The sequence below is a fragment of the Pteronotus mesoamericanus genome, unplaced genomic scaffold (assembly GCF_021234165.1).
Source record: "Pteronotus mesoamericanus isolate MK-2021 breed Mesoamerican mustached bat unplaced genomic scaffold, CSHL_Meso_final scaffold_408, whole genome shotgun sequence".
Taxonomy (NCBI): domain Eukaryota; kingdom Metazoa; phylum Chordata; class Mammalia; order Chiroptera; family Mormoopidae; genus Pteronotus; species Pteronotus mesoamericanus.
Window position 1 is genome coordinate 2,814,486 of NW_026555315.1, and position 19,959 is coordinate 2,834,444.

Genomic DNA, 19,959 nt, shown 5'->3' on the forward strand with positions numbered 1-19,959 from the left:
ATGATACATAGCGTCAACATTAAGTTTTGGTTTTTGTGAGGCTGGATTTCAGAATCAGCCTTGCACTCACTGTTACTCCCGGGGAGGCTTCCAGGGATGGGGTCCCACTACAGCCAGGGGTGTTGGCCGGCCCCCCGCCCTCCTCGGTCATCCCCGAGCCCGGGTTTCGGCCCCGGCCTCCTGAGTCGCTGAGCCCCCACCCCCTGGCCCTTCTCAGCCTCAGTTTTCTCTGTTGACTTTTCTCTGTTCAGCTTTTCAGTCATAGCTTTTGAGTTGACAAAAGCCTCTGAGGGGTCATGTGGCACCACGTGTTTTTTCTGCTTCTTTAGAACTCTCTCCTGGTGGGGACCTTGGCCCCTCAAAGTCCTCCATGTCACAGTAGCTTCCAATGCCTTCGGATATTTAACTTCTATGTCCTACCTCACCTTTTTAGCTTTTAGTAGCACGGCTGCTCTGACACAGTCAGCCTGCCTTAGCCAGGGGCAGGAGCCTCAAAGGCTACTGAATTGTGCCCTGGCCAATGTTGCTCGGTTGGTTGGAGCATCATCCCACAAACCGAAAGGCTGTGGGTTTGATTCCTGGTCAGGGCACACGCCTGGGTCGCGGGTTCAGTCCCTGGCCAAGGCGCTCTCACATGGATGTTTCTCTCCCTCTCTTCCTCTCTCCCTTCCCCCCCTAAAATAAATATTACGTATTCATTCACAGAAGACCCACAAAGTTCTTAAGATAAAAATAATCTACAGAGAGGATTCTTGTGTGTCGGCATTCCATTCTTTTTAAAAGGATACTGAATTTTGTTCAATGACTTTCCAGGTGGCAATGAAGATAATCTTATAAAGTTTCTTTCTTACTTGATTTACTCTAGTGGACTATTAGAGTTCTTTGCATTCTCCAAATAGACCTTGCTTGGTCTTACTATTCTACTAATTTAATATGCTGCTGCATTTGTTTCATATTCTTTTTTTAGAATGAGGTTTTAAAGAAATAATACTGATAAACGACGAATTATACTTTCTGGTAAACTATTTAAGATTCTCCGATTATAATTATGTGACAGAAATCTAAAGTTAGTTTTGTTGCTTTAATTTTCATGTCTTTTGGTATCATACGCTAATTTATAAAGTAAACTAGATAGCTTCTTTCCCTCTCTTTAAAGTTTTGAGGCAATTTACATAATAAATATGGAAAAACAGAAAATAATTTTTATTAACATTATCTAAAAAGGAGGAGCTTTTTGGAGAAAAATTCTTTTACAATTTAAATTCTTCCCTGTTCTATTTGGGTTTTCTGGATTCTCAAAGGGCTCCATGACTACTTAGAGAGAGCCTGTCCTGGCCCAAATTTAATACTGAATGTTAGTTTCGTTTGACCTAAAAGTTGTCTTTTGCTTTGTACCAGGTCAGAAATGTCCGCTATTTTTGAGTCAAGCAGGTGCTTTTCATTACCCAAAGCTTTAAAATTACTGGAGATGAGGGACTGAGGGAGGGTACCCGTGGGGCAGGAAAGGGGCTGTTCAGCTCCCTCTCCTTTCCCCAGCACCAGGCATCGCATCAGACTTTGCAGGGAGAGCTGGCATCGGCAGGAGCCAGCAGCCTACTCCACATGAAGATGCAGTCAAATGATCAGGCAATATTTACTGGGTGCTTACTATGTGTGTCAATAAACTAAATTTCATAAAAGTTAAGAATTAAACATGATTCCTGCTTTCAAGGAGTTTATAATCTAAAAGAAGAGAGGAAAAAATGTATACACATATGATCATTATAAAAGGCAGAAGGCTAAGTGCCTGTAAGATAAAATAAAACACTCGTCATAATAATTCATACAATTTGGATGCAAGTAGCAACATGTTAAGCATTCTATTTTTTCCTCCTTTAACATTCCTCTAAAATGAAGGGAAAAATCAAGCTTTCTATAGAGAGTGACTGAGTGACTACATATTTCTTAGGTATGCGATCTTGCTGAACACAGCTTTCCCCCCATTATGATAATTACAGGCCATAGCAGAAAGTTTTATATGGTTTCTGCAACCCTCACTGGGGCTCCTCTGCGTGAAGTACAGTAAATGAAACTGACAAACTGATCATCACAAAAACAAATCCTAAGAGTCTACAAAGATTTCAAATTCAATCTCTCTTTCACATATTTGCTCAACTCACATGCCAGCGTTTGTGGGTGTTTCCAGGGTAAAACAACCCCCCACCTTACAAATCATACCAAGGTGATCACTATGCTCACATCTACGACAAAGTTCAAATAACACTGCCCTCTAGACTTGAGACACGCTTTTGAAATCCTGGTCGCACACACAGAAGGGGAGAACAGCAGCACAGGGCGGCGCCGAGGAGCAGACTCTGCAGGGCTGAGCGCAGGGAAGAGAACGTGCACCCGCACTGTGTCAAACCTATGCACTGTATCGTCTAATCCCTACACTGACCTTGTAGCAGGGTCACTGTCCGCTTCTTCCAGAAAAGCAAACGAGGGCTCAGAGAAATTTAAAAAATGAACCGAAGTCACCCAGCATTCCTAGAACGCTGGCCCAGAACGGACAACTTCCCAGACGGCTCGCACCAGCAGCCCTCCGACGCTGGGGCTCAGCTGCAAGAGGTTCCTACAGCTTCACTTGCTCACTGCGTGGGGCTCGCCACTGGGAGGGTGTCCCATTTTCTTCTTTGCCCGGGGATGTCTTTGATTTTATAAAGTCATGATAAGAGTGGATGGTGGCAGTTTGTATTCAACGTCTTACATGACAAGACAAAAAGATGACAACAGTATATTGGCCCCTATTTATTGAAACTTGTTTTTGTAATAGTGTCAAAGTCTCTTAATCACTGTCCTTTTCAATATTACCAAAAGAAACGATTTTGCTCTCAAAAGAAGGGTTCGATTAAATAATATTTAAAGATAAATACCTTCCTACAAAAATGAGTTATTTTTTAAAAACTTTAAAAAATGGTTTTAAATCCTCACCAGAGGATATGGTATTGATTTTAGAGAGCAAGAGGAAGGGGTGGGGAGAGAAACACTGATGTGAGAGAGCGACATCCACCAGTCGCTTCCCACACATGCCCTGACCAGGGATCAAACCAGTAAGCCAGGTATGTGCCCTGGCCGGGAACTGAACCCACAACCTTTTGGTGTACAGGATGACGCTCCTGCCAACTGCGTCACCCGCCAGGGCTTCAGCTATTTTTAAAACCAGAAGGGTGTGTTGCTACCTTTATGGACAAAATCACAAGGGCGGCAGCCCCGCCCCCCTTCCTCCGGGCGGGCGGCGGCTCAGCGCCGGTTCCCCGCCTCCCCAAGCAGCGCGCAGCGGACGTGTGACTCTGACTCTGGCGATTTCGCAGGTACACACGTACCTGCATGAAAGTTTCCCGAATGGTAACCACTTTAAGTCCATGCAGTTTATTACAGGTAAGAGAAAGCAAACCTTAATCAAGAGGACAGAAAGTGGCCGCACCAGGACGACACGGTAACGGAGCCTGCAGCCGAGCGGCGGCGTTTTCGCCGCACACTGTCGCCAGCACCAGGCGGGCGCAAGGACTTCCTTTCTCATTCTCCTCAGAAGCATAGCTAAACTTTGCCAAATGAGGATGTCCCCCCCAAATTCCGGTTGCTTGATTACTGGCAATATAAACTTTAAAAATGTGTGCTTACTAGTCTGTTTTGTACATCGACTTTTTCTGTGCTTATTTAGCTACGCCACGAGGAATAAAGGTAGTTTTCTGGAAGGTCCAGGTTTGAACCCAGGGCTGTCTGACCTTAGGCAAGTTCACGACCTCTCTGGATCTCAGTGTTCACCTCTGTAAACCCACAGATCTGTAAATTCTTAAGTTTAAATTAGTTAAGACTTATTCTTGGGAACACAGTAGATACACAAGATACAATTCTAGTTAAAAACACGGTTGTTGCTAATCCATTATCACCTTGCCTGTAAATAACAAGAAACAGCAGTGTTTATATAACACCTCAAATAAAAACACGCAAACCAAGAAGAGACCAAAAATCCTATTGTTAATTTAAAAAATGAAAATGTTAAAATATAATATTAACATGCATCAAAGCCTTAAAATAGGATAGCTTTTTGGCTCTAAAAAAAGATTCATAGTAAATCTGGAATTGTACAGCCAGAGCCTTAACCCAGCTTTCGAACATTTCCGTGACCCCCGAACCCCACCCGCCGACCCGCAGCCAGCCCCGCACCCGCCCTCGGCCCGCAGCCACGCACGGACTTTTGGATCCTAGAGATTTTCCCTTCTGGAAATGTCGTATAACTGAAATCTGACTACTTGGTATGATTTTTTTAAGATATCTTTTTTTAAAAAGATTTTATTTATTTATTTGTAGAAGGGGGGAAGGGAGAAGGGAAACACCCACGTCAAGCGGTTGCCTCTCGTAGGTGCACTGACCCCTGACGGGGGACAAACCCGCACCCTAAGCATGTGTCCTGCCTGGGGATCAGTCTGTGACCTCCCGCCTTGCAGGACCATGCCCAGGCCACCGAGCCACGTGGGGCAGAACACCGGGTCGGGTTCTTTCCAGTTCATCCACACTGCAGCACGCAGCAGAACTTCATTCTTGTTATTGCTGAGCATGAACATCCACTTTTTTTTTCTTTTATGGTGTTTTTCTATCTTTTTCCTTTTAAGAGTGTTATACTGATGAATTCTTTGTTTATAGACAAAGGTCACAAGAATTTTTGTTTTTTTCTAACATTTGTACAGTTGCAATTTTTACATTTAAATCTGTGATCAGTTTTGAGTTCATTCTTATGTATGGTAATAAGGTTAAGGGTCTAAATCACTTTTTTTGCATGTGGATATTCAGTTATTTCAGCACATTGATTGAAAAGACGCTCCTTCCCCTACAATGAACTGTGCTGGCACCTTTGGCAAAAATCAGACTCAACCACAAATATGAAGGTTTATTTCTGAACACTCGAATCTGCTCGACTTGTCTATTATACCCGTTCATTTGCCACACCTCACTGTCTTAATTGCTTTAGCTTTATCGTATGTTCTTAAGTTGGAAAGTTTAAATCTTTTAACTTCATTATCTGTTAAAACTGTTTTGGCTATTCTGAGTTTTCTGCATCTCCACATATATTTTAGAATCAGCTTGTCCATTTATGTAAAAAAAAAAAAATAAAGGCCTTTGTGATTTTAATGGGAATTGCATTGAACAGATAAATTTAGGGAGAATTGCTCTATCTTGTCTTCCCATCCATGAACATGGAACGTCTCTTTAATTATTTGGATCTTCTTCAAGTTTTCTCAGCAATGTTTTGCAGTTTTTAGTATAAAAGTCTTTCACTTTTATGAAATTTATTCTAGAGTATTTAATTCTTTTTGATGCTATACTCCAGTGAATTAAATTGTTTTCAGAATTTCATTTTCAAATTGTTTCCTGCTAGATACGGAAGGCAAGTGATTTTTTGTATATTGATCTTGTCGCCTATGACCTTGCTGAGCTTGTTTACGGGGCACAGTCGCTCTTCTGTGTGGGCATTCCTCAGGTTTTCTACGTATAGAGTCATGTCACCTGTGGGTTAGGGCAGCTCACATCTTCCTTCCAGTCTTGATGCCTTTCTCTTTTTCTTCTTTACCCAACTGCACATGCTAACATTTCCAGTAGAATGCTGAAGAGAAGGAAAGCACATGAACTTTCTTGTCTTGCTGCCAATTTTAGGGAGAAAGCATTTAGTCCCTCATCCTGAGTATGATGTTAACTTCGTGTGTTTCATGTTTTTCCTATACGCTCTTAATCAAGCTTAAGAAGTTCCCCATCACACCTAATTTCCTGAGAGTTTTTATCACAGCTGAGTGTTGGATTTGTCTGCACCTACTGAGGTGATCGTGTGGTTCTGTCCTTTATTCTATCAGTACAGTGTATTATATTAAGTGATTTTTAGGGTGCTAACCCAAACTTGCAGTCCTGGGACAAATCCCACTTGATCATCCTCCTTTCTATACCGGACTTGGCTTCCTGATGTTTAAAGATTTCTATGTTTATGTTCATGAGAGAGAGTGGGCTATAGTTTTATTTTCTTGTGATGCCTTCGGCTTTGGAGTCACAGCAACACTGGCCTCATAGAATCAGCTGGGAAATGCGACCTCCTTAATTTTGTGGAAATTCTTATGAAGGCTTGGTAGTAGTTCTTCATACGTGTATGTTTGACAGAATTTACCAGTGATATCAACATGAGCTGGATTTTCTTTGTGACAAGATTTGTATTTACTAATTTCTTTTATGTCCATTCAAATATTTCATTCTTATGAGTCATTTAAGGTAATCTGTCTATTTCCAGGATTCTGTCCATCTCATCTAAGCTGCCTGGTTTGTTGGTATAAAGTTGCTCCTATCTACTTAATTTCAGTAAGATCAGTACTCACGCCTCCTCTTTCATTCTTGATTTTGGTAATTTCTTTTTTGTTTTTTTTTCCTGGTCACTCTAGCTACAGGTTTGTCAATTTTGTTGATCTTTTCAATTAACCAGTTTTTGTTCTTTTTATCTTCTCTACTGGTTTTCTGTTTCTATTCCACCGATTTCCACTAATCTTTATTTCATTCTTTTTGCTTACTAGAGGTTTAGTTTGTTCTTTACTTTCTGGATTCATAAGGGGGAAGCTCAAGTTATTGATTTGATAGTTTAATCCTTTTCAAACAGACATTTAAAGTTATAACTTTCCCTCTCAGTACAGTTTAGTTGCATCACATGAATTTTGATATGTTCTCTTCTTTTTTAAGTCAGTTCTATTTTTTCTAACTTCCCTTGTGATCTCTTCTTTGTCCTTGAGTTATTTAAAAATCTGTTTAATGCCTCATGGATTATGCACAGAGACACCGAGAGGAGGAATGGACGCCCAAGGTCTGACCTTGGAGCGACCAGGAGGATGGCAGTGTCCTCCAGTCAGACGGGAGCAGGGAGCCGGGACCCGGAGCGACGTGGGGCTGGCCAGGGCAGGCGCGCGGTCCTGGGCCTGTGAGGTGGGAATGCTCTTGGAACAGGACGCAGAGAAGGCAAGTGGCTATGCAAGTGCTGAGTGCGGGGAGCAGTCCAGCTGGTGACACAGAACTTAGGAGTCTTCAGGGTATGTGTGGCATGTAAAGTTCAGGAACTAATGAGGGCACCAAAGGCACGAGTAAAGATAACGAAGAGAAACCTCACGTGAATAAAGACAGGGCAAGGGTTCACGAAGGACTCCGGTGTTAAGACATTTAGAACTTGATCTGCAAGGACAGAAGCAAATTTAAGCTCTTATCCATGGATGTGGAATACACTCAATGTTATCACGAGAACATGTCACACCTGTGACCGATGAAGGTGTTAATGTTTACCAGATAATGACATCAAGAGACCTCGTTGTCCAGGTAAAAAGACACTTAAAAATATGAGCTGCAGGTTCGGTCCGCGGTCAGCGCACCTACAAGAGGGCAACCGATTGATATGGATGTTTCTCACCTCGATGTTTCTCTCCCTCTAAAAATAAATAAAATCTTTTTTTTTAAAGGCATCTTAAAAAAAAATCATACCGAGTAAAAGTAGCCAGATTTCAGTTATATGACATTTCCAGAAGGGAAAATCTCTAGGATCCCAGAGTCCATCAGTGGCTCCGAGGGCGAGCGCGGAGCTGGCTGCAGCTCGGCATGAGGGGTTCGGGGGTAACGGAAATGTTCAAAAACTGGGTTACAGCTCTGGCTGTACAACTCCAAATGTACTATGAATCTTTTTAAGAAACAAAAAAGCTATCCTCCTGTTTTAAGGCTTTGATCCATGCTAATATTAGGCTTATTAGATATTTGTTTACAAAATTATAACATCCTTAAGTTGTCTGTGTTACTAAACGATGTTTACCCCACACATCTTTTTTTTCTCTCTATACCCATAAGCCTCTCCACCAATCTCAGGGACTTAACACTGTATCTCTTCTGGATACAGGGACATCTAAGGAAGGAAGCAAAACTGTTGTCCCTCCAATCAGAGCGCCAAATAATGAAACAAGAGGCAGCATGCTTATTCTAAAGGAGGTCCCTGAATTGCCTTACCTCCTGAGTCTATAGGGGTTTTTACAATACTTCATTCCTTCAAATTCTGTGTTGAAGAGCCAGGAGAAAGATATAATGCCGAAGGAAAATGGGTCAAGTGAGGGAAATTGCTTTCCAGCTGAGATTTGAGACTGAATAGGAAGTAGTTGAATTAGACAGAAGAAAGGCAGGCGTTGCCCATTCATATGCTGCTCTTACACATCAAAGGCAGCTCACTTCCACCTTAGCCCATGAACCAAAGTGGTCTAGTTGCAAGGTGACTCAGATTTTCATAGAAACGTGGATCAAAACTAGAATCCCTTTAAATGGGCTTAAGTTTTCCAGTAACATCGATTTTCAAATAATGCTTCAAGAAAGCCCTGCTGCCCCTCAGCTGCAGCCGCTGCCCGAGCCGGGGCTCGGGAGAAAGGGGAGTTGGCCGGCAGGCTTGTCAAATACCCGCAGTATTGTCTAAAGACACATCAAAGTTCCCGTTCCCTTAATATATCTTTAGAGCCCAAAATTATGTTATTTGGGGCTCCAAATCCATTAGACACAGGCGACATTTGTAACTTTTTAACTAAAATAGCTTAGATTTACAGGCCCTCTCTGGGCCCCGAAGAGCACGTAGGTCTTCAGAAACAGTGCACACCGCTCCCTCTGCTGAACGAGGCCGAGAGCAGAGCTCGGGGCGCAGAGCTTGGGGCGCCTCGGCCCCCTCTCCAACCGGCAAGACTCAGCGAGATCGTGCCCCGAGTGCTCCATGCCTGGCCTGTGGTAAGAGCCCAAAACCTACAGCTCTCGGGAAGTTCCAAATCTCTTCTCCCACCGCGAATTCGTATCTTCAGAACAAAAACATTCTGGAACACAGAAATACATCAGAATAGAAGAAAACAGAAGGCTCACCCTACTGCCTCAACCCAGGCCTTGACTCCCATCTCTGAAGCTCAAAGTTTCAGGAAAGAAAATGTAAAACAAAACAAACCTGAGAACGTGAAAACAGCCAATTTTAAAAAGGGGAGGAAAAAGGTTACGGGAAATACAAGTAAAAGGCTAGAACAACTGTTGAGTGACCCTAAACTTCTGAATTCTGAAATTGATGTTCACTAATTTGAGATTTAGTTAGAAAATCGCAAATTAAAGAGAAATAACCATTTTCTGGGGCTGCAGGATCTATGTAATCAAAGTTCTGCTACTTAATTAAATAGCCACATCTAATAATACTGCTGTAGAGATACTTAAGTCATGAGTGGACATAAATTGATTTCAGGAAAAAGGATTCTGACGACATCCTTTTAAAATTTGATCTGATTTCCAGAGCCCCACCCCCTCCAGGAGACTCAAACAGTGAGTTTAGTGTGTGCCAACCAGACACTCGGGATCGGCCAAAATGATCCCGTTAGTTATAGCTCTCATTTTCCCAATAGGAAGGCAAAGAAATTTTGTATAATAATTATTTTGTATAATTTTACCTATCATACCTAAATTTCAAATGTCCCTAAGAAATGTCCCATTATGCCTTCGCAAGTCGATTGGTGGCACTTAGGCAGGGGCCTCAGGGAAAGGGAACTGCCCATCCCTACGGGTACACACAGCGTCTGTCCGAGGTGGCCCCAGGACCCCTAGGACCAACCCATCCACGCAGCTCCCCCACAGGGGAGGCTGGCTATTTGAAATTATGCGTTGCTACCATCCTAAAGAGACGGAAGAAGGCAAAGTGCTCAGTATCAACCTCTTCCCTTCTCCCACTATCGCTTGTGGAAGAAAAATCTCTGAAGAAACAGATGACTCAAAATAAAATTGAAAATTTTAATCTTAGTATCCACAAAACACTGTACAAACACAAACACGTTATCATCCCTGCTTTCAGGTACCTCAAAACCGAACAGAGAACTGATCGTGACGATGCCAGTTGTTCTGCAAAGCACTAACCTGTCAGGGACTACGCTGGGATTCAGAATCTACAATGAACAGGGAGAATAAATAATGCTCATCAACACAATACAAAACTATAATATAGAAAAAGGAACAATAATGACCAAGGTTATTTGTCACCCAACTGTGGTAAGTAAATATTTGTGTCTATTTTAATGCTTCCCCACCCCACTCTACAGGAGTGTTAAAAAAAAAAAAAAGTCTATATTTTGGCTTTAATTTCTTTGTTTAAAAAAATCTGTATCACTTAAGGTTAAGGAATCTATTAAATTTATCTAAGCTTTAACTAACACAGGTATATATTTATGCTATAATATGATTTTATGTTTCCCGGAATACCTCGATTTTTTTCTCTTTTCTCTCAAAATTCTGGAAATATCCATAAAGTTTACAATATATTTGGGGCTGTTATATAAAGTCTGAGTTAAGATTTTTTTTATGGATACGGCACTGAGAAAATTCGATTTCAATGAGAGTGTTCACCATAATTAACGGCAGAGCCCTCGCATTACACGGCTCATTACACACTTGGACTTGGGCTTCGAGACAGGCCTCTACCCCGGAACCGCACACAAAAAGCTCGGCCAGACCTGCGCTCTTCTGCGTCACCCTTCCCCATCGGCCGATGAAAGGACTCGCTGCGAGACACTGGGAGTGGCACGAGTGTCTTGTTCCTAAACAGCAGTCACAGGAGTTGCTGACAGGGTACGGCCTTGGCCTTCGCTTGTAAAAACGTCTCAGACAAATGTCTGATTGCTCGGTAGGGCCTGAACTTACCTACAGAAATTTGGCTTTATTTTCTCAAGTATTTTCCTGTATGACAATGTTACAATGGATATCTCATTAAAGCATTAAACAGTTTAAAATGTAAGCATAAACATCATAATGGGAGAAGGGAGGATGGAATGAGTCTAAAAGATCTCTGAGGGTTCACACACAAAAAATAATATAAATAAATAGACAGACTCACTGCATGTACACAACTGAACACTTTAAAATTAGCTCCTACGTTGACAGAAAGCCTCTCTGGCGCGTTCGGCGCATTCCAGGAAGAGTGAGCACCGCGGGCCTGACCGCTGAGCGCCCGCCCCTCCTGCAGCCCACCCGGCCTCCCGCGCCGCTGCCACTGCGGACCCTGCGACCGTGCGTGCCCGAGCCTGCAGCTCCTTACACAGGCAGCTGCAATCGCCGTGGCTTCCACGCTGCCGACCTCCCCTCTAGCCACCTGCTACATCTCGGCTCACGGAAGCTTCTGATCTACCACAGAGTTGGCCATGCCCATCAACAGCCATCACTAGATCCTGCCCAGCCAGAGAGGGGGTCTACCCCGGAAGCCCCTCTCAGCCTTACTGCCAACACAAGCCTTCCCTCTAGCTAGACGTCAGAGTCACGTACTGAATGAAAATACTGAGTCCAAGCTGCTAAGTCAGTCACTTTCCAAAATGCCCCTACACATGGCCTGCCTGTTTGTCCCCTTGCAGAACGTCCCTTCCAGCCACCTTTCCAGGACCCGCTGAAGTGAAGCCTTCCCTGAGCACTGGGAGCCGCGGGTCCCCTCCCTCCCAGACAGGAGGCGGCCCTCTCTCTCCACACTCCCACGGTCCGCCCCATGGAACCAGACGGTGGTGTGGAGGGAAAGCACTGCTTGGTGGTCACATACGTTTGGGAAAGACTGGTCTAATAAAGGCAAGCATATTTCTTTTGCTGCTGAGCTTCTCCAAGCATCAAATACATTAATGCGCATCTTCAAGAGGGGAGGCAGGGTTCATGGTTCTGTAGACTTCTGCTGGCCCCAGAAAGCCTCGCAGCACCTAATTGCTACCGTGGGGTTGCTGTTGTCTTGCTCCCTGTTTGGTGCCCATCCCCTTGACTAGTAGGATGACTGAGGGGCTGGGAGCAGCGAGGGCAGACGTCAAGCTCCTTCGCTGAGACCACTGCACAGTTAGGCACCATGTTTCTGTGCAGGAAAGGAAGGAACAAAGTGGCCGGGCTTGGGCTTCAGAAGGCAGCCCGGGGGTGGGTGATACAGAGCTCAGACTCTGGCAGCAGTGGATGTAAACACACTTACTAAGGTTTTGACTTCAGGCAAATTATTCAACCTCCATAAGCTTAGCTTCCCCACCTAAATGAACACGGTAACAGTACCCACATCACAAGGTGCTATTGAAGAACAGGTAACACTCATTAAGTATCTAGAAAACATTCAGCTTAAGTTAGCAGACGGATGGGTGTGACACAGATCAGAGGAAGGGGGGCTAATTTAAAAGCTAGCCAGACCCTGGCTGGATAGCTAGATGAGTTGGTTAGAGCATCATCCTAATACACCAAGATTATGGGTTCAATCCCCAGTCAGGGCACATAAAAGAACCAACCAATGAATGCATCACTGAAGTGTCTGTCTGTCTCTCTCTCCTTGCCTCTTCCCTTTCCCCCCTCTCTCAAGTGAATAAATTTTAAAAATAATAAAAATAAAAGCTATTCAGCCCTGGCTGGTGTGGCTCAGTGGACTGAGCACCGGCTTGCAGGATCAATTCCCAGTCAGGGCACAGGCCCTGGGTTACAGGCCAGGTCCCTGCTTAGGGGGCGCACAAGAGGCAACGAGTCGATGTATCTCTCGCACATCAGTGTTTCTCTCCCTCTTTCTCCCTCCCTTCCCATCTCTCTAAAAATAAATAAATAAATAAAAATAAAAGGTATTCAAATAAGCCAAGGCAAATAGCTCTCTCCCGGTGTGGAACGATGCTGAAGTGCACTGAGTTTAAATCCCGGCCTCACCCCTGCAAGCAGCAGGGTCCGGAGGAGCGACTTTCCTGGTGGGCCCGCCCTCTCCTCGTCTGAGAAACGGGATTCACACGAGCAGCCATCCTCCAGGAGTGCCGTGGGGACCAAAGAAGGTAACACGCGTGTCCTCGGCACACGACCACCGAGCAAATACGCACGCATTAGCTGGGCCTGCGGGAGACCCCTTTTAAGTGGAGCGCTAGGTACCCTGCGAAGATGCTTCCTAACTGCCCCTGCCCCACATCGCCCTTCTCAACTGTCCCCAGCGACTTGAAGGCACTTGCTTCCGCACAGCCATCGCCTGCCCTCCTCCCTCACTGCAGCTTCCTACGCGGGGAGGCCTCCTCTCCAACTGCATCCTCCTCAAGAACAAAGCCTATTAAATTCCCTCCCAACACCACCCCCCCCACCCCAGCCTCGGCACTTTGTAGTTCGCCTACAGTGTAAGAAAACAGAACGCAATCAATGCAACGCGCTCACCCCGTCCCCAATTTCTGAACAACTCTGCTGTGAACATCTTTTCACGGCGCGAGCGGCTGGAGAGGGACAGGCTGTGCCTGCGCTGCCATCTCCCAATTTCAGATCTTATTTTAATTCCCGGCTTCTATTTTAACTAAGATTTTCCCTGCTTATTAAAAGAGTAATTAAAAAGAAATTATCTTTGGGAATAAAAAGTAAACAATACCTTTGCCAGGTTCAAGCCAAGCACTGGATTTCAGCTATGAGAGCTCTCACTCTTAACCAGCTGGACTGGGCACAGGAAACAAGCCCAGCGAAGCGCACGCCCCCAGCAGCCGCCCGGCCCGCCTCTGCGTTGGCTCTGGCGGGCTGCATGCTCGCGGGGACCCAGGCTCGGCCGGGTCCCGCCGCTGCCGGGGACAGCCTGGCCTGACCCCGTGGTGGAGGAGGCCTGCAGTCCGGGCCTTCAGAGGAAGAACGTTCTGAAGATGTAACATAGCACTGATTTCTACAATGCCCCAAAGAAGGGAGACAGAGGGCCTCTAAGGGAGAAAAGACCTGTTCAGGGGCCACAGGGATCACCTTGATTTACACAAATAGGTGTTGGTCACAGAAAATGCTGTGACCTTAAATAATGATGTGTGGATGTATTTGCACACTCTTTCATTTTCATATTTTTGTACAAAAAATTAAAAATTTCTTGGTGTCAAAAAAGGTTTATGAGGAAGTAACGTGGGGACCAGCCACACCAGGTCAATCCACCTGGAGGAGCGATTCCAGATGGCTCCTCGGGCCCTGTGCGCTGTGGCCCACGGCCCCATGATTGGGCACGTCACTCTCCAACAGAAGTGTACCGACGAAAGGCGAATAAGGAGGGAGACCTTGTCACAGGCAACTCACCACCGTGTATTTCCGAGAGCAGAAGTTTAAATCCATTGGCCTAGAAGAGACATATGTCAGAAGGCACGTTCTTGCCCATCCTTAGTCATTACTATATCTTAGAAAACCAAAGTCCCACCGCACAGCTGGGACTCCGGGCGCCAGCACAGAGCACTGGAGTTCAGACGGCAGCGAAGGCTGGCTCCCCACGGCTGCCGCTCCGGGCGGTTTGCAGCCATGGAGGCTCAGGGGCGTGCGAACAGGGACGTGCGCTGCAAGCGATGCTTTACAGCCGGGGCTCGGGGTGCCTAGCTCGGCGCACAGCTCTGCAGCCTTTGGGAGCCACAGAGGAAGCGTGCTTTCTCCGTCCCTGCAATGGCTTCTCCATTCTCGGAAAGCATCGGTGGCCAAGAAGAGAGCTCATTTTTGTAAACTCCCAAAATGGCACAAAGGGTATGAATTTTCACCATGTTTTTAACATGCAAAAGCTTGTCACATCCCAGTTGGAGAATTTAAAAAATGCATCTTTTACTTTTCATTAAATAACTTACAGTTCAAATGCATGATTTGCACAACAGAAAACTTACAGGAGTCAACAATCAACTTATTTAAACAAGTTCACTAGGCAAGGATCACATATTTCTTGGTATCAATGTCAGGCGTACAATCTCTACAGAAAGTTATATAGCTATTTCTGACAACAAGTAACCTTTATATTTTTCAGTAATCATATTCCTGAAAAGTTATGTGTAAGCGGAATGTTTATTGCATTAGAGTCTGCTTAAAGAAAGCTTACTGTATTATTATGTTGCAAAGTAAAGAATACTCATGACTAAAAAAATCACTTAATTAGTAAAATTTTAGGTAATCATGTATAGGTTAATTTACAGAAAATCTGAAATCTGCCTTAAAAAATGATTAGCTCTCATCTGATGTTCTATTTTAAATCTATGACATTTTCAAACAAAATTATTAAGATATTAAGTGTCTTAATTAGGCAACTAAAATCCATTCACCTTCACTGTGAAATCAGTTATCATAGAAAATAGAACATGGCACAATACTCCCTCAGAAGAGCTCTAAAACATCAGAAGACCCTCTGAAATAAAGCTGGAATGCAAGGTAAAAACCCATTTGATTGTCTCAAAATCATGACTAAGAAGCCAAAACAATGTCAGTTAAAGAAAACAAAAACAAAATAAAACAAAGTTCCCTGGCTCCCCCCACCCACTTAGAACCCCCTGCGCCCATGCGCTCGGGCTGCCAGCCCGGCCTGCAGCCGCGGCCCCTGGGTCTCCATTTCTCCTGCTTTTCCCACGGGCTTCGGTTACTCTGGCTAAGTAACCTTTACTTGCTCCGTCTCCAAATCTTAACTATTCCGTATGCTATCCTCATACGCGGAGCAGCCTCACACTCCACAGCTAATCCACCTTCCTCCTTACACAATCTCGCAGACTCGACTCTTGCACAGGAAAGCCTGTTACAGGCGTGCGGCCCACGGATGTGACTCCGGCTGGGCAAGGCCAGCAAGGGCCATAAACAGTCTCCACGACGGCTCTTCGCCCTTGAAATGCTAAGGGTGTCAGGGAAGTTAAATGATGTTGAAGACACTCTATATGCTCAAATCAAGTAATGGATAAATAGGCTTATTTCCACAAGCCATCTTTAAAAACGATTTTAAAAAAATTAGCATCACTTCCTTGCGTCCAGCAAGAATAAGGTGACATTCAGGACCTCACAGCCGTCACTGGGAGCTGAGGAAGCAACGCCAACACCCCATCCTCGCCAGTGCTGTACAAATTTCACCTTCCATTTCTTTTCACCCGAAAGGTGCCCTCTCTGAGGAAAAACTGCCCCATCCAGCCCTGACCCCCCCGCCCCCCGCCCCCGCTGGGTTTGGAGCCAGATGACAGGATTTGGAAAAGCAGCAATCTACCTCAGGGAAGCCAGCGGCTGAACCCGGAGGTGGTGGTGGTGAGAGACGCTGTCATTCACAGTTTCCCGTGTTCCCCCATGGCTTGTTTTTTGTCACTGAGAGTCAAAAGCAACAGTTCACCCCAGTTCCCTTCATAATCAGCCCTCTAATGCAACTATTTGTTCCAAAATTCCTGAGCCAACTCAATATAAACATGTTACAAAATAATCTTTGTGAAAGTGCTAAAACATAGGCCACTTTAAAAAGAACAATAATAAACACTGTAAGGAGGAAAATCTAAAATCAACATTTACACATACCCCAGGTCACGCCTAAAATATTTAAATGCCAGAATCCAAATGAAATAGGATTAAGCCTTACGACGGCTTCGGTGCCGACCTCATTTAGCTTCCTGCCTTCCCAGTGCGACCGAGGCTCCGGTCAACGAGCCCCCCGCGGGCCACGGAGGCCCGGGGTCAGGCTGGAAAGGCGTCCCGCGCGGGCCCTCACTGTCTGCGTCACACCTGGGACCGCGGTCCGCTCCGCTCGGTAAAGGGGTGCCAACCTGAGCCAATTACTGTGTCACCGTTCAAGTATAATTTACCTTAACCAATAATTGTACTGTTACCACTTTCTAAGCTATTGATTCCTCATTATCCAACTTGTGAAAAGAAAATGGATTCTAAGAACCTCTGTTCTTATGGAAATACACATATTAAGAACTTTCTGCAGAAAAAACAAACTTTCAGTATAGGTAAGTAAAGTCATCATTTATCAGGCTGCCGTCTTCTGCAAACGGCTACAACGAAATTAATTTGGGTAATATAACCGGGTCGGTCATTTTGAAAACCTCATTTTGCATCCTTTTCCCCAACAAAGCTTCCGGGGGCCGCGCTGAAAGGCGTCAGAGACCTTCACCACCTGCGTGGTCTGAAATGATGTCAGTGTCGTCAAGGTGCCCTCTGCCCACCGAGGTCAGCGGGCCTGGGGCCGGGCTCCATCCCTCGTCCCCTCTCCCCGCGCTGAAGGCAGCCGGGACTCGCGCGTCTGGATGTCAGCTCCCCTGCGCAGTTCGAACCCGCCAACACTGTCCTCTGAGGTCACTCGGGCTACGTTTCCAGTGTCCCAACCATCCCCACAGCGACTCAATCCTGAATGCAGGGAATAATTCGCACAAAATAAGCCCGCGCAGGGCCCATGACGGCCAGAGGCGTAGCAGCTCCACACAGGGATCACCTGAACTGACCACCCGCAGCCGCCGAAGCACAGCGACCTGAACACTGGACACAGGAGAAAACCCGAACGTCGGCAACACAATGGATTAGACCAGCGAGACGCCTCCAACTTGCAACTCCTTCAAGACGCTCGAGCCGGACCTCCACGGAGCACCATTTTGAGCTCACAATCTGCAGTTCATGCCTAGAAATAACCGAGCACAGCAAATGGAGGTTCCACCCGACAGAGGCAAAGGGTCGCGGCAACGCGCTCGGTTCGCGCAGAACCGCGGACGCCTCCGAGGGCCCGAAACCGCAAGCGGTGCAGCAGCTCTGCGGCTCCTCCCCCGCCCGCGACTCGGAGGCGGCGAGCCTGCATCTTCGGTCCGATTCCCCAAGCTCCGCGCAACCGCGAGCGAACTGTCTCCCCCCCGGTGACCGCGGGGAGCCCCTCAATTCGCATCTGCACGTTTTAGTGGCTACGAATCAATCAATTAAATCTCATCCGCAAGGTAAAGGTGCCGAGGTGGCGCCGAGGCGCTCGGGTTACGCGATCTGATAGCAGGGCAGCTGTGATGTGGCGCGGCTCCCCTCCTCGAGCGCATCGCTCCGCAGCCTGCGACGCCGCTGGCAGCCCACCTAACTCCAGGCCCGCACCAGGCCGAGGCCCGGCCGCCCGCCCCCAGAGCACGCCCCGGGGCTGCGCTTCCCCCGAACAACGGCGCGGGAGGCCCTACCCCGAAAACATTCGCGTTTCTGCATGCCATCACAAATGCAAAGCCCGCGGGTGACCGTTCGGGGAGAGCCCGCTTCCACCAAGCGCATCAGTTTATAAACACCACAACTGATGTGTCACCGTCGCGATCCCGCCAGGTCCCCCGCACACCGGGCCCAGGGAACCTCTCTATGCCCGCGCGCGCGCGCGCGCGCACACGACCCCGCGCCGCGGGCAGCGCCTCCCGCCGCCCCGCGCTGCGCACCCCTTCCCGCCGGGACCTGCGACCCCTCGCGCTCCGGGCCCGGCCGAACAAAGGCGACGCCGTCAGCTCGGTCAGCTGCGGCTCTTCGGAGCCCGGCCCGCGCTCACCTGGGCTCCGTCCCCGGCGGCGGCGGCGGCGGCTCCTCGGCGGGGCTCCGGCGGCGCGGGCCTGGCGGCGGCGGCGGCGACAACAACCCAGGCGGCCGCCCTGAGGCCTGCGGGGCGCTCGAGCGGCGGGGGCCCGCTCAGCGCCGGCGCCGCGGGCTCAGGTCCCGGCGCGGGCGGCGGCGGCGGCGGCGGCGGCGGCGCAGGCGGGTGGGCGGTGGCGCGTCCCGGCAGGTCCAGGTCCGGCCCCGGCGACGCCGCGACGCGCCCTCCTCCTCGCGCCCGCGGGCGGGACGGTGGCTCCGGTGCGGCCCGGGATCCCAGGCAGCGGCGGGGCTCGGAGCTCGGCGCTCGGCCGGCTGCGCTCCGTCCGCCTCCGGCTCGGGCTGGCCCGCGGCGGCGGCGGCAGGAGCGCGGCGGGGGCGCGGAGGGCCCTGTCAGGGGCGGCGGGGGTGGCCGGGGTGGTGCTCAGGGCTGCGGAGCGGCGGGGCCGGCGGCGGTGGCTGCGGCTCCCGAGGCCGTCGCGCTGAGGTGCGGAGCTGCCACCGCGGCCATCTTGTTGCTCTAACTGACAAGAACCCCCCTCCCCCAGCTCCAGCCAGACGGGGCGCTCGCGCCCCCTTCCCCGCCCCGCGCTGGCCTCCAACAGGAAGTCGTCCCGGCCCCTGGCACGTGACTGTACCGTATCTGCATACCGGAGGCCAACTGGCCAATAGACGCTCTATACCCCAGCTGCGCCCCTCCCCGGCTCATTGGCTGGTCTCCGCCAGGCCACGCCCCCTCCATCCCCCTTAATACCCTCCCGTGCGGTGGTTCCCTAGATCTCTCGGGGAGCGCGCGGGGGTGCGAGTGACTGGGTGCGCGCTCTGCTTCCCCGGGCGCGTGCGGATCCCGAGGTCTCGTGCTCCGTCTCGGATACGTGGAGAGTCGTTCACCTTCCCAGTCTTTTGGTGCAGCGACTCAGTGTTAACGCGCTGAACCGCGGGGCGCGGATGCGGCCCTGCGCGTCCGCTAGGTTCCCCAGGCCAGCGTGCCGCGGCGCCGGGGCCTGGGTTTTGTGCGGAATTTTCACCCTGCGCGGGTACTGGCGCGCGTCCCGCCCGTGCCGTGCACACGCCCTGCATCTACAGTGCGCACACACGTACACGCGCCTGCTGGGGCCTGGGAGCATCCTGCTGGCCGCGCGCCTCCCAGCCGGCCCGTGCGCGCCGCCGCTCCCGCGGGAGCCCCCGGCTGCGAGCCAAACAAGCCTCGCCTTGAAACGGCCGCCCGGGGAGACATCCCTTTCCCCGGAGTGCGAACACCCGCCTCCACCCGGCAAGCGGACGTCCGGGCCGAACCCCGGCGCTCCGGCTTCCACACCACACTGTTGCTTTCCGGCGCTCGACACAGGTCGTGGTCCTCCATTCCGCCGCTCCTCTTCCAAATACACTAGTTATTAATCTCAGGTAAGGTCTGGAGCGATGTGCAATTTAAACGTCCCTTTTTAACTTTCGGTTGAAGTCACGGGAAGAATTGTCTCCATTTTCATGAAGAGCCGTGGAAACAGACCGGCACCCTTGGTGCAGTGGAGGCTTAGCGGCGATACTTGAAAGTTGTTGGTGTTGGAGGAGACCATTCTTGTCTACGTGTCCCCATCTCGAAGAGAAGGGATAAATGACGCA

At 48.5% G+C, this 19,959-nt stretch overlaps 1 protein-coding gene across 1 annotated transcript in view; it reads right to left on the bottom strand.

Moving 5' to 3' along the window:
- TNRC6C (trinucleotide repeat containing adaptor 6C) overlaps nt 1–18,859 on the bottom strand; it is a 109,101-nt gene extending 90,242 nt beyond the window's left edge. The window contains exon 1 of the mRNA XM_054593132.1: nt 18,299–18,859. The gene's annotated coding sequence lies outside the window, so the exon portion shown is untranslated. The remainder of the gene's footprint in view (nt 1–18,298) is intronic.
- Between the last annotated feature and the right edge of the window lie 1,100 nt (nt 18,860–19,959).